Source organism: Rousettus aegyptiacus, unplaced genomic scaffold (assembly GCF_014176215.1).
Source record: "Rousettus aegyptiacus isolate mRouAeg1 unplaced genomic scaffold, mRouAeg1.p scaffold_m13_p_9, whole genome shotgun sequence".
Classification (NCBI taxonomy): Eukaryota; Metazoa; Chordata; class Mammalia; order Chiroptera; family Pteropodidae; genus Rousettus; species Rousettus aegyptiacus.
In genome coordinates, this window is record NW_023416312.1 from 22,924,547 (window position 1) to 22,938,474 (window position 13,928).

Here is a 13,928-nt window from a genome sequence, read left to right on the forward strand (position 1 = left end):
ACACAAATTCCAGAAAAACTTGGATCAGCTTTCCCGTCAACACTACTGAAATGCAAGATGGGAAACTATTGATAGAAAGCACTGAGTGTCCCTGATAAAATGTTATATAACAATGACTATGCTGTCCAAAGGTACATTTCACTGTCTTTGGAAAAATCAGGAACATGTCCTCCTTGAAGAGCCTGCTTTTAAAAAAAATCCTCATATTTTCCTTCTAAGCAAAACCAAACCAGAGAGAGAATGAAATTTTAAAAGTTTCAGAGAAAGTTTAGGAAGCCATCAGAAACTGCAAATTTATGTTTAGGAAGTTCTCTGACTACTTACTGTATTTTCCTCACTACTTGAAAGGAATTACTTAATTTAGGTTTTAGAAAAGTGACTTGGGCTATTTTGAACATTTTATTGTGATTCAAGTACTTGCTTTCTCTGTTGCTTGATGAAGGCAGCACTATTGAATTGACTTCAGGGAAGCTAATGGGTTGTGTGTGTAACCACATCAAAGGTACTTCAAGACATGATATAAAATCATTCTTTTATTAAATTTGTTAACATATGTGAAGAAGGCAGTGCCTGAAACATAGTAAGTGCTTGATAAATGGTGGTGATTGTAGTAGACACTCTTCACATCCTGCCCCTCATTCCTGTAAACCTGACCTCTGAGGTTGCCTGCAACTGCCTATGAGTTCCTGTGTACATCAGCAGGTCCCTGTGTGGAGTTCTGGGCTTCCTTTGTTTCTCTGCCCAAGGGCCTTTTTAGGCACTTCCAGAGTTTGTTCACTGCTTTGCAGGTGAGTCCAGAAGTGCTGGGGGATATGAGTCGCAGCAGCTACCCCCAACCAATAAGAAATGAGATTTACTACGGTCATGCTACCCTGAACAAGCAAGATCCCATCTGATCTCAGGAGCTAAGCAGGGCCAGGCCTGGTTAGTACTTGGATTGGAGACCACCTGGGAATACCAGGTGCTGTAGTTGTAAAAAAAAAAAAAAAGAGATTGTAGGCAGACAAAGTCCTTGCAATCTGTGAGGTCAACTAAGGGTTACCTCATCTAAAAAATAAAAATAAAATTAAAGAAAAATGAAGAAATGGGGTTTAGTGTATAAGTACCCCAACTCCCGTGTCCTTAGGTGGAACAATTCTGAGGCATGTTCTACAAGATTCCTCAAAGTTTCCCCAGCAGGACTGAGCTCCAGTTGCCCACAGTGGAAGTCCATTCATTAAAGCACCATTTTCTTGTCTTCTCTCCTTTCCTTATCTCACTTTCTCCATCCTCTCAACTGTGCTTCCCGGGTCACTCTCCAAATAAACTGTCAGAACTAAGTCCTTTCTTGTTTTGGGTAATCAGAACTGAGAAACGAATCTTTGATCTTGACCTCTGCTGAGCATGGGAAGTAGAGCTATAAAAGATTGTGGCACCAATTTTATTATGTGACTATGCAATGAAGCCAAATAGATGCATGCTGATTTTTGGATTTATAGAAGATGACCAAAGATTATTGCAGCAATAAGAAACAGGCTTTTGAGATAGTGGCTATAGCTAGAAAACAAAGAAAAATTATCATATATACTAGAATGTAGGAAGAAGTATCGACTGTATTGTAACATGTAAGCAATTCCTGTGCTTATGGGCCATAAACTTTGCCACTTCCATCATGTTCCATCATGGACAGCAAAACATATACAATATGTATTACAGAGGTCTGCAAAACTGCATGTGTTGCATGTACAAAAAATAAACAAGGAAAAAAGTTGTTCAAGAGTTTTAGTTCAGTATAAATTCATTCCTGTAAAGGAAAATGCCATCCTAAACATTTTTACTTGCAAAACAATCTTCAAGCTATAGAGCAATTTATTTCACATGACATTTACAGAAAATCGACAAAAGTAGCTTTTATAACATATGAATCCACAAATCATGTTTCCTCACTATGGATATGCATTGAAATCTCTTGAGGTTTCTCCTCTGCTGCTGTCCCTAGGAGAAGGCCTTTAGAGATTATTGTTTCTGTTCACATAAGTATCCTTTTCTCAATGGAAAATTTTTATTGTTCCCTACTAGGGCACTACTGCTTTCTCCATTCCCAGGCCCATAAAGACTATCACTGACAAGGGTTGCTACATTCTACCTTAATGCTGCCATTGTCTCCAACCTTTCAGATAGTACTTTACTTGAAACAAACAAAAATTTTAAAAAGAGAAAAGGCAAACTGAAGACATGGACTAAATATTAATTGAATGCATTAAAAATAAAGGTAGAAATGTGGGTGAGTTTAATGAGTATAAATACAACAGAATCCAAGAAAATTTCATGAAAACATTAGTACTCAACCTTAGTACATCATTATTCCCTTCTAATTCTTGAGCAGAAGGATTTACAGGTTTTGAGCAAGGACACAATGGTTGGCAAGCAAAGGTAAATTAAAATCTAGTACTGAGGCAAGCTTTCAAATGAGTAAGGTGGAGTTGGGAGGGCAGAGAATGTGCTTTCAGTGAAATGTAGTGAGCACAGGGTCTGGTTGTGATCCACATAGTTTATCCACAGTAACAAAGGTATCTGGATACTGGTCAATAAGAAAGCAAATACTTGTCTTAGTTCATTTGGGTGGCTATAACAAAATATCACACACTGTTTGGCTTAAACAACAGACATTTATTTCCACAGTGTTCAGGACAGGAAAGTCTAAAATTAAGGTACCAGCCTATTCTTGTCCTGATAAGGCCCATTTCCTGGTTTGCAGATGGCTGCCTTATTTCTATATCTTCTCATGGATGAGATAGGGCTCTGGTCTCTTCTTCTCCTTATAAGGATACTGATCTCATCACAAAGGTCCCACTCTCATGAACTTATCTAAACTTAATCATGTCCCAGAGGTCTCACTTCCAAATACCATCACATTTGTGGATTAGGCTTCAACATAGGAATTTGTGGGGGACACTAACTTTCAGTTGATAGCACCCCCAAAGAGGTTTTTATTGAGTGTCCATCAGGCCAAAGAAGACAAGGTTCTGGCCAGTTCCTCTCCCATTAGCTAGCCCTTCCAGAGTTGTAAACAGCCTTTAACACACAAAGTCACTCTGTACAAGTGAACTGAGACTGCTTCAGTTTCCTTTGGAAGAATTCGGGTTCAAGAATTATGTAGAAACTTTCAAATTCAATTATATGAAAATAATGCTTATTTATAAGCACAGTGGCCTTTAGGAGGGTGGGTCTCACTAAATCAGAATCTGGGATTTTTTTTTTTATTGTGGCAAAATTCACATAAAATTCCCCATCTTATTTTATTTTATTTTTTGACAGATCACGGCTCAGGGTTATTTGTATAAACAGCACAGGAGGACACCAGCCCAACAAAGACAGCAGCCCAAGGTCACACCAGTCCTTCCATCCTCACATCAGCAGACAGACTTCTACTCTGGAGCCTTCATGGGGGCCTGGGCACCTTTGAGAACCAGAGCCTGAGCTTGAGCTGGAGGTGGGGCTGCAGCTGCTGCCTGGGCCTTGATTTGAGCCTTGGCCTTGGACTTTGCCCAGCAGAGCCTGAGACCCTTGGCAATATGGGCACAAGCATGTTTCCCAAACTTGGAGTGAGAAATGCAGGCAAGTCAACTGAGATTATGGCTGCCGCCCTTTTGGATCTTGGGCTTGATCTCTTTGGGCTTATGAGGGCCTTGATAGTCTCAGAATGTGTACTCATAGCCTTGGCATTGTCAGCTTGTATCTTCTTAAGCCCCTTCTTGTTGTAATTCTTAGCAAAGCACATGTTCTTCAGGAACTTGGGGTTCATCACCTTAAGAGATTTGTATTTTTGTGATCACGGTTCTTGATGCCATTTCGGTGCCATTTTCAGGACTGGTTGTTGAACTTGGCCATGTCTGCACCGAAGTCTATGCCTCCCAAAAGGCCTGGGACCAGAAGAGAAAACTAAAATTCTCCATTTTAAAATAAGAATTCTTAATCTTTTCTCTGCCTTGGATTCCATTGGCAGTCTAGTAAAATTCATGGACCCCTTTCTCAGAATCAGGTTTTTAAATGTATAAAATAAAATAGGTAGAATCTCAAAAGAAGCCAATTACTTTGAAATTTTGTTACAAACTTAAGGATCAAATATGTGAATCAATAATATATGTGTTTCTTTAATTAATACATTCGTAGCAAAACCTAACAGGTAGGACTAATAACTAGTATAATATCAAACTGGTGATGAACAAAGGTGATGATTTAGCTGCAATAATTGTAGTCTGAGGTGAAAATATGTGTTGTGCCTTCTCTTGGTGGCAATGGTCTCAGTTACTTCTAATATTGCTGTGGTTTGTTGCCTAGATTCATAATAAAAGCAAATACTAAATGTCAGATATTTGTGAAAATAAAGAAGTAATGCTTTTCTATTTGAGTTTGTGGAGGCTATGAACTCTTAACTCTGGATTAAGAATACCAGCAAAAATGCAAACTTCTTTTGTCTGGTTGTCTAAGTTTGGAAGCGGATTCTTCTGCTAATAGAAGGGGGAAGAAGCAGGTGGAGCAGAGAAGGCCTCAGCCTGGAAGAAAGAAACAAGGTGAGGTCAGCGTAGCCATGGTGGTAAGGTGGCCACAGGACACTTTAAAATCAGTGATGCCTACTCTAATGCAGAAAGCCGTTTGTAGCATGCAGTGTCAACCACTTTCCTGTCACTACCTTAACTCTTCAGTAAAGTCTCATATATTCTGGAATATATTATAGGAGGGAACTTTTTGTAGCCCTTGAAAAAGGGCCTGATTTATACACTTGAGAAGTGAAGCTCACTGATTACACGAGCAAATGCAGGAGCCCTAAGAACCTCAGGCCTCTGGGGAGTGTTCTGAACTTCTGCTGCACATAGAGGTTGGGGCTTGGGTTAACCTAGACCCCCAGCGAACAGAGGTCCCAGATGATATGCACTTATATTTGGTTTCTGTAGAACTGCAGGAGGTATAAGTCTGACCCAGTGAGACCCATAGCCCTCCTTGTCTTCAGCTGACTTCTAAAGTTTGTTTTGGAGTGGAGCCAAGGGGTAGAAACTAGGATTTGAACTAACTGAACAGTAGCATCCTGCCTGCTATGACCTGATCCAGAAATGACTGTTTGCTCCAGTACTTGGATCGCTCCAACTAACATTTGCTTACTGTCTCCTGTCACCATATTGAAGACATATCCAAGTATGAGAAAGATGGTGACATTGCAAGTGGAGCATTATCATGGGTTTGAGGGCCTTAATGAGGTAGTGTGGTACAGTGGCCAAGAGATGGTACTTTGGTGTCTGATCTGAGTTTGAACACTGGCTCAACTGGGCTAAGTCCCCTTACCTCTGCAAACAACAATTTTATCTTATGTTAAATGAGGAAAAACTATGTCTGATTTATGTAACTTGCATGAGGATCAAACTCAATAACATTTGCAAAATTTTTAGTTTTGCAGTTTGTGGTATTTTAATAATGTATTATTATTATCACCATTTAGTATTATTATTATTATCATCATATCAAACTTCCCTTTATGAGACAGGTCAGTCCTAGTTGTTACATAAAAGACTGAATATATTTACAATAAATCATCTCTACTCCCTGTCATTATACATGCCCACCAGTTCATTTGATTTTCTCTTCCTTGCCTTCCTTTGGAATGACAGAGGTTAAATTTTTTTCAGGATGATGAAAGATTTCTTGAGAAAGCATCCTCACCCTCTGCTCCCACCACTTGCTACCACTGTACACACACACACACACACACACACACACACACACACACACACACCACTCACTTCTCTTTCTTTCTGCAGTAAGAGAATCAAATCCAGGCCTCCTGCCTGGAACTGCAGAACATTACCATCATGCTGGTCCATTAAATATCATTTGAAAGTCAATTTTATCCCAGAGTGGTAAGTAGTATGTGTGCTTATGTCTTCATCTACCTTAATTAGGAAAAGCAATTTGCCACACATTTATTTAAAAGAGAAGAAAAACTGATAAAATTTGAGTTCCTGATAGATTGAAACAGCCCATGTTGTGGTGGTGGTGGTACAAAGATGTGAAACCACTTTCCACATCTAAATTTAGAACAAGCCATAATTTAGATGTGGAAAGTGGTTTCACATCTAAATTATGGCTTGTTCTAAAAACAGTCCAGCCTTATGACTTGCATGTTTTCTAAGTAACTTATGCAATTGCCCATAATTATGGAAATAGGGTTTGTCTCCTGAAAGCCAGCTCCCCCCATTTTGTTTCTCGACCCAGAAAACTCCATTCTGAGTCCATCACTGGAGATGGTTTGATCCTATCATATTTTCTGTGACTCTGTACCATTAACGATCTCAAGATTATTTTCTCACATTTCCATTTGCCAAAATAGTTAGAGTGTCTATGTTTCTTGGACATAGTTGTCTGTTTTTCTCATTTGTTTCTTTTTTACTAAACCAGACTAATTTTAACTCACATGAGTGCCTCTGGCTTGAATCCTCACGATACAATGGTGGGTTTCTAATGGCACCATAGTTAGCATTTAGATGGCTTGAAAGTGTCTGGAGAAACTAAGGAGCCTCTTAAGAGAGAATAACCCCTAAAAGAAGGAGAAGACACGGAGGAAGCAGCCTGGTTTAAAGAGCTTGACCCAGTAGGAGAGCTCTGAAATTTAGAAGGCAGTGTGATTATGACTATAAGCCTTGAGGTCACTGGCACTCAAAGCTTACCTTTGTGTACCTCTTAACTTATGTCTGGATCCTGGTGAGAGATGAGCTGTCATCCCTGCCCCTACCCCTCCCTATATTCCATTTGTCACATAGCAGTCAGATAACTATTTTCAAATCATTAATCAAATTATGCCGCTTCTTTGCTTAAAAACCCTCTATGGTTTTCCACTCCATGTAGTAGTAAATAAAACTTTTCTTTCAAGAGCCTACAGAATCCTACTTAAGCAGCTTCTCCCTGCTTCTCCCACCTCATCTGGTACTTCTTTCCCCTTTTCCCTGTTTGTTTCAACCACAGAGCCTTATTTTTCATTCTTAACCAGGCCATTTCAACCCTATTGCCTTTATATTGGCTGTTTCTTCTGTCCTGATTATTCTTCCTTGGAGGATATCTTCTTACCCTCCAGTTCCCAATTTAAATATTATCTCCTTAAATAATCCTTTTCTGAGCCTTCTGTCTAAAGTGGTTACCCTTCTCACGCCTCATAACTCTCTCACATCAATCTTTTTGCTTTATTTATAGCCCTTATCACAGACTGGCATGACCTTGTTCGGTTGCTAATTCATTGTTTCTTCCCTCTTGAGGACAGTGTCTGTCTGAATTTTGCTTCTCTTTCAAAAGCAGAGCCTGAGACAAGGATTTGGTGCAGGTGCTTTATGTTAAAAGACAGAGCTTCTCTGAGCATTACAGAAATAAAGATGTTGAATATAGGAAACATAGATTACACAAATATGGGAGGATATAAGAGGCTGAAGGTCAAGAAGACTGAAGCTAGTTCTTAAAAGTTCTCTGGGGAGGAGGCAGGAAAGATATGAATTGTGTCACATTTTTCTTCCATAACTTCTCAGGAATAATAACCTCTTCTAACTTCTTCCTTTCCAATCCACCATAGGTCCCTCTCATTAGCAAATTCTAACCTGAGCTTATACAGGTAAATTGGATTGAAGCTTGTGTAAAATTGTTCACAGGAGCCTTGGCTGGAATTGGCAATAAGGCTAAGTGGATATAAGGTGCCTGCACCTAGGATGCTGCCTGTCTTTTCATTTCTCTGTCTTAGTCCCTGAAATAGTGCCTGGTACATCATTGGTGCTCGATAAGTGCTTCCCGAGTGACCGATTCACAAAAGGGCTATAAGAAAAAAACTAACAGAGTTGTGATATCTAAATTGGGAACCCAGTGGCACAGAAACCATATTGTTATGAAATTCCTCTAACGGAGGGTACTTCAAAAATCTGAGAGGCATTCTCCATTTGTTGTTCTAGACAGCTGCTCAAGAATCCAATCTTTAATGGTGATGTTCAGTAGAAAGTAATAGGATAAATATGGTTCCCAGTGAGAAGTGGTGGATAGACACAGAGATATCTGAGCAAACTTGTTCAGGAACAAATGTGAAATAGCCCCTGGGACCTCCCTAGAACTATTATAGATAAAGGGGAGAGTGAAACCTTTGGTATTTTTTTGTGAGATCAATTCATTAGTACCATTGGTTTGGCTGGGGGAAACTAAAGTAATAACAGTATCTGTGAAAATGTATCATGAACGAAGCACCCAAGGATGAGGCAGTATGCAAAACAGAGCAACTATTACACATTTATCCAAAATAAATAAAAATATGCATCCACACAAACCGGTATGAAAATATTCATTGCAGATTTATTCATAATAGAGAAAAATAGCCCAACTGTCCATCAATTGGAAAATAAAACAACGAGCTGTGGTATAACCATATAATGGAGTACTACTCAGCAATAGAAAGGAACAAGCTATTGTTACATGAAACCACATGGTTAAACCTCAAAATGTATTATGTTAAGTGAAAGAAGCCAGCCATGAAAGGCTACATACTGTATGATTTCATTTATAACACACCATCTTGGAAAAGGCAATATTATAGGGACAGAAAACAGATCAGTGGTTGTCAGCAGATTTAAGGGATTGACTGCAAAGGAGAACAAAGTAACTTTTTGAGGTATTTGAAATGTTTTATATCTTGATTGTGGTAGTGGCTATAGGACTAAATATATTTGTCAATCTCATTGAGTTCTACACTTGAAAAGGCTGAAAATTACCGTATGTAAAGTGTACCTCAATAATCATGGCTTTTTAAAAACAACACCACCTCATATTTTGGTATGGGAGCAGATATTAATGAATACATATATAAGATGGAGCAGATCCATTTGGTGCCCCAAAACATTTCCTGTCTGCCAACCCACCTCTGATTTTACCTGTTGCTCCAGGGACAACTCCCTACAAACTCATATGTCACAGCATCTCTTCTCACGTGTGCTCTCCATGTTTCTTTCACTTTTTGCTCTGGAGCTTCTCTAACAGCCTGCATGCAGGCAGATCAACTTTTGTGGATGAGTTAACTCTCTGGGGTAAGTTCAATGTTTCAGGCCAAAAATTCCAGGAGTTATTTTGTATACTTTTCAGGAGGGTCCCAGTGGAACTGAGACCAAAGGACCCCAGCCCATAATGACCCAAATGGCAACCTTGATGAAGCACCCTTACATTGACTTGTCCATCTTCCATTTCTCGCTCTCTCCATTAACTCACTCATGCTTGGTGGAATTACTTCCCAAATACCTATGCCAGAGCCCTAGTCTCAGGCTCTGCTTTCAGGGGACCAAAACTAAGACATATTATAATGTCAGATAATATGAAGCAAATTTAAATCAAGAAGAGGAATGGACAAATAAGAGTGCAACTGCGGATAAAGTTAAGAAAGGTATCTGTGAAGTGGGGACCTCTAAGTAGATACTTAAACTTAACCAAGGAATAAGCCATGTAGCTCTTTAGGGGCAAATTATTTGGAGCTGAGGAGATAGTAAACCTACGTATGGAACATTCTAGAAATGACAAAGAGTTCACTGTAGCTGAAGCTCAGTGAGCAAAAGGTGTGGGCCTGGGGGAAGTAGAGCAAGATCACATAGGATCTCATAGGCCATAGAAAAGACTGTGGATTTCATTCTGTATGGGCTAACAGGCCATGGAGAGTTTTGAGCAGAGGAATAAAAAAATAGTCTGATGTGTTTAAAAGGACAACTCTGGCTGTTGTGCTGAGATGAGACTGAAGGGGTTAATGATGGAAGTGGGGGAGAACACCCAGGAACCTGTTGCAAATGTGCAGGTAAAAAATGATGGTAGATGAAACCATACTGGCAGTGGTAATTTCTGATGAGAAGTGGTTAGATTCTTCATATATTTTACAGGTATAACTGCGAGTATTTGCAGGTGGATTGAATGTAGGATGTAAGAAAAACTAGAAGAGTGGCATTCTAATATATATCTCTAATATATATCTTCTTTATCCATCCCTCTATCCATGTACACTTATGTTGCTTACATATCTTGGCTATTGTAAATGATGCTGCAGTGAATAGGGGCACACATATCTTTTCTAGTTAGTGTTTTGGATTTCTTCAGATAAATACTCAAAATGGAATTGCTGGTTCATATGGTAGTTGTACTTTTAAATTTTTGTAGACACTCCATACTGTTTTCCATAGTTAACTGCATCAATTAACAATCTCACCAACACCACATGAGGGTTTCTTTTCCTCCACATCCTCACCAACACTTGTTGCTTATTAATTCATTGATGATAGCCATTCTGACAGGTGTGAAGTGATATCTCATGTGGTTTTAATTTACTTTTACCTAACGATTAGTGATGGTGAACATCTTTTCATATATCTGTTGGCCCATCGTAAAAAAGAATAAAATTTTGCCATTTATGACAACATGGATGGACCTAGAGAGTGTTATGTTGAGTGAAATAAGTCAGACAGAGAAAGCCGAATACCATATGATTTCACTTATATGTGTAATCTAAAAAATGAAATAAATGAACAAACAAAACAGAAACAAACTCATAGATACAGAGAACAAACAGATAGTCACCGGATGAGAAAGGATGCTGGTGATATGGGCGAAAAAGGCGATAGTGATCAAGAAGTACAAATTGCCAGTTATAAAAGTATTCATGGTGTGTAAAGTTGAGCATAGGGAATATAGTTAATAATATTGTAATAACTATGTATGGTGTTGGATGAGAGCTAGACTTATCAGGGTGATCATTTTGTAATTAGACATGCAAATGTCTAATCATAGCATAGTTATAGGTGATTCTGATACCCACTCACATATAAATGTCTAATCACATGTTGTATACCTGAAACTAATATAATATTGTATAATATCTGTATTGGAAAATAAAATATTTTTTAAAAATAAAAAAGGAAAAATAAATTTAAAAAAAGAAAAAGGAGAAAGTTTAGTATTGACAGCAAGATTTGTGTCCTGAGATATTTGAAGAATGGTTTTACTTACTGCCCTAGGGAATACCCAGGAAGAACAGGTTTGAATGAAGGGAATTAGAGATTCTGGTTTAAGAGATGTTAAATTTGAGGAGCCTAATTGACATCTAAGTAGAGATGCTGAGGAAGCAATTGTATATACAAGACTGAAGTTCAGGAGAGTCATCAAGACTAGAGATTTAAATTTGGGAGTGCTCAGCAAATAGATGATACTTAAGGTCCTGAGATTCCATAGAAGAGCACCTAGGAAGTAAGTGTAGACAGAGAAGAGAAGAGATTCAAGCACTGGATGCTAGCTCACTCCAATATTTAAAAGTCAGGAAGTTGAGGAGTAACCAGCAGAAGAGCCTGAGAAGGAACACCAAGAAAGACAAGAAGACATCCAAGAGAGTGTGGCATCTGCAAGGCTCAGAGAAGAAAATATTTCCAGAAGGAAAAAGTGGTGCTGATAGTTCAAGTTAGGGTGAGGTCTGAGAATTAGTCTTGTACTTACTTGTGGGAATAATCGGTGACCCTAAGGAGAGCAGTATCAGTTGGGATGGTGAGGATGAAAGCCTTATAAGAATGAGCTCAAAAGTAGAGAGAACAAGTAGAAATAATTCTTGAGTTTTTCTGTACAGGGGAGTGTAGAAACAGGGCAGGCAGTACCTGGAAGGGAATGTGGGGTAAAAGGAGGTTTTTTTGTTTTTCTTTAGAGTTGTTATATCGGAAGAACTTTGCATGCTAATGGGGATGCTCTAGTGAGGTGGGCTAATTTAATGTTGTAGGAAGGGGCAGGAGTGAAGTCTTGAGTAGATTGGGGTTGGGGGATCCAGTGCACATACAGATTGTTTTGGCTTTTAACAGGAACACAGATGGTTCATATACTGTGGCAAGAGATAAGATGGAGTATGTGATTGCAGATGAAGAGAGGCTGGGAAATTTGATGGGGGATATAGAAATTAACTTCTAATTATTTCCGTTTTCTCAATGAAAAAAGGAAAATCATCAGCTGAGAGTAAAGATGAAAAGGGGAGTATTGAAGATTTGATGAGAGATGGAACTAGGCAGTACTACAGATTGACTTGAAAATTGTGCTTATGAATGTAAAGTGAGACCAATTATCATGGAGCTGCCTCATCTTCTTGTATGCAGGCACCACAGTTTAAATGATAGAAAAGGAAGTGGGTGGTATGATGGGATCAAAGCCAAGTATGGTGGGAAATGAGGTTACAAAGAGTGCTAAGGAGAGTAAAAAGCTGGTGGGACTAATGAATAAGAACTCCTAGAAAGATACAGAAATTGTTAGAGTTGGGGTATCAGAGAGAGAGTGATATAGAAAGGTAGGAAGTGGTAGTTGGAGAGTGGAACACTTAAAAATGAGCTTATGTTGGGGACACAGTCATTTTTGACCATAAGAGTCAATGGCTGAGATAGGGCAGAGACACAATTGTTGGAGAAGGAAAAGTCAAATATATGAGAAGCTAGAGTTGGCAGGACCATCTATGTTGGATATCAAAATCACAAAGAATTGTGATAGTTGCAGTGGTACAGACAGGTGAGTCAGGTGCTCAGATATTCAAGAAATGAGGAGAAGGGTGTGATTAGGACATGTATAAGTGATGGCAACAAGGAGTTTTTCATACTCTACCTGTATGATTCACTGTTTTGTATGTTGTTTTTGATCAACCTCTCCCTACCCTGTTCTCAGCTAAGGATGCTGTGAGCTCATGGAAGGAAAAGCCCATGTTGTTATTGTTTTTGTTGATAAGCCAGTGCTTCGACTAGAGGTACTGGTTACTTGATTGACAGAAAGAGCAGGGCTATCTTTCCTTAGCCAGATGTATGTTCAGATGTGCTTCAGTCCTGGTTAGCAACCATACTTCTCAATAATACAGTACAACCAAGTCAACTCCCTATTATGTTATACTTAGTGCTCAGTCAATGCAGGTGTCCCAGTTGAGGAGATAGTTTTTTCAAATCTACATCGGTATGAACCAAAGGTTAGGCCTATGTAAAATTGAGAAGCAGTCAGCATTGCTTCTGATGCTTTTTAGTCTCACTGCCTACAAATTCCAGCACCCATTTCCCCAATCCTGGGACCTGATGATGGCATCACCTTGCTTAATTTCTGCTCAAGCAGTGGTTTCAAATTTAAGTCAATTACAATCACGTGAGGGAACCTTGAAAACTATTCCTGATCTACACCCTGACTTATTAAACCAAAATTATTGGGGAAAGGCCCAGGAATTAGCATTTGCTGTATTTCTCAGATGGTTTTCGGTGGCTCGAATTTGAGAAGACCTAAACTAAAGTAGTGGTTGACAAGGTTGGACCTTTCTCAGGTGCTCTTATAATTTAACAGTGACTTCTTGAATGGGATCAAGTCCAAAGGAGTAGATCTCTAATGGTGATATTTGGGGATACCCCACGTGTTTTCACAAACCTGTCAGGTGATTCTAATACCCACTCACATTTGAAAACCACTATTCTTCCAACCTGTTAGCCCAAGCTATGTAGTGCTCTTTTTCATGTGACTGAGCTCAATGTAGGTTGACCTCATTCATTCTCTGGATCCAATGACCCCCTATGTCTGGTGCTCTTGGGTGTTCTGAGCATAAAAGATGTTTGGCTCTGATGAACTATGCCAGGGTACATGTCAGCAATGGTTGTCTGTGTGTTCTCTGATATGTAGTGGTGCAAAGATCTTTGCATAGGGGACTGCTCTTCCCTTCACCCAAACACCCTAAACTCTCCCCAGTGGTAGTCACTCCATGTTTGTTCTCAAAGCACGTCTAATACATGTTTGCTCTCAAAGCTGGGTAATACAGTCTAGTGTGTCTATACCACAAACCATTTGCTTTGACAGGGGGGTTGTCTTCTGATGAGCTTCATAAACATCTCTTGGTTTGTATTTTAATGCTTAAGCCC

The 13,928-nt window shown here is 39.2% G+C and overlaps 1 pseudogene; it reads left to right on the forward strand.

The window, feature by feature from the left end:
* Positions 1-854: 854 nt before the first annotated feature.
* LOC118608310 lies at positions 855-973 on the forward strand (annotated as a pseudogene).
* The last annotated feature ends 12,955 nt before the right edge of the window (positions 974-13,928 follow it).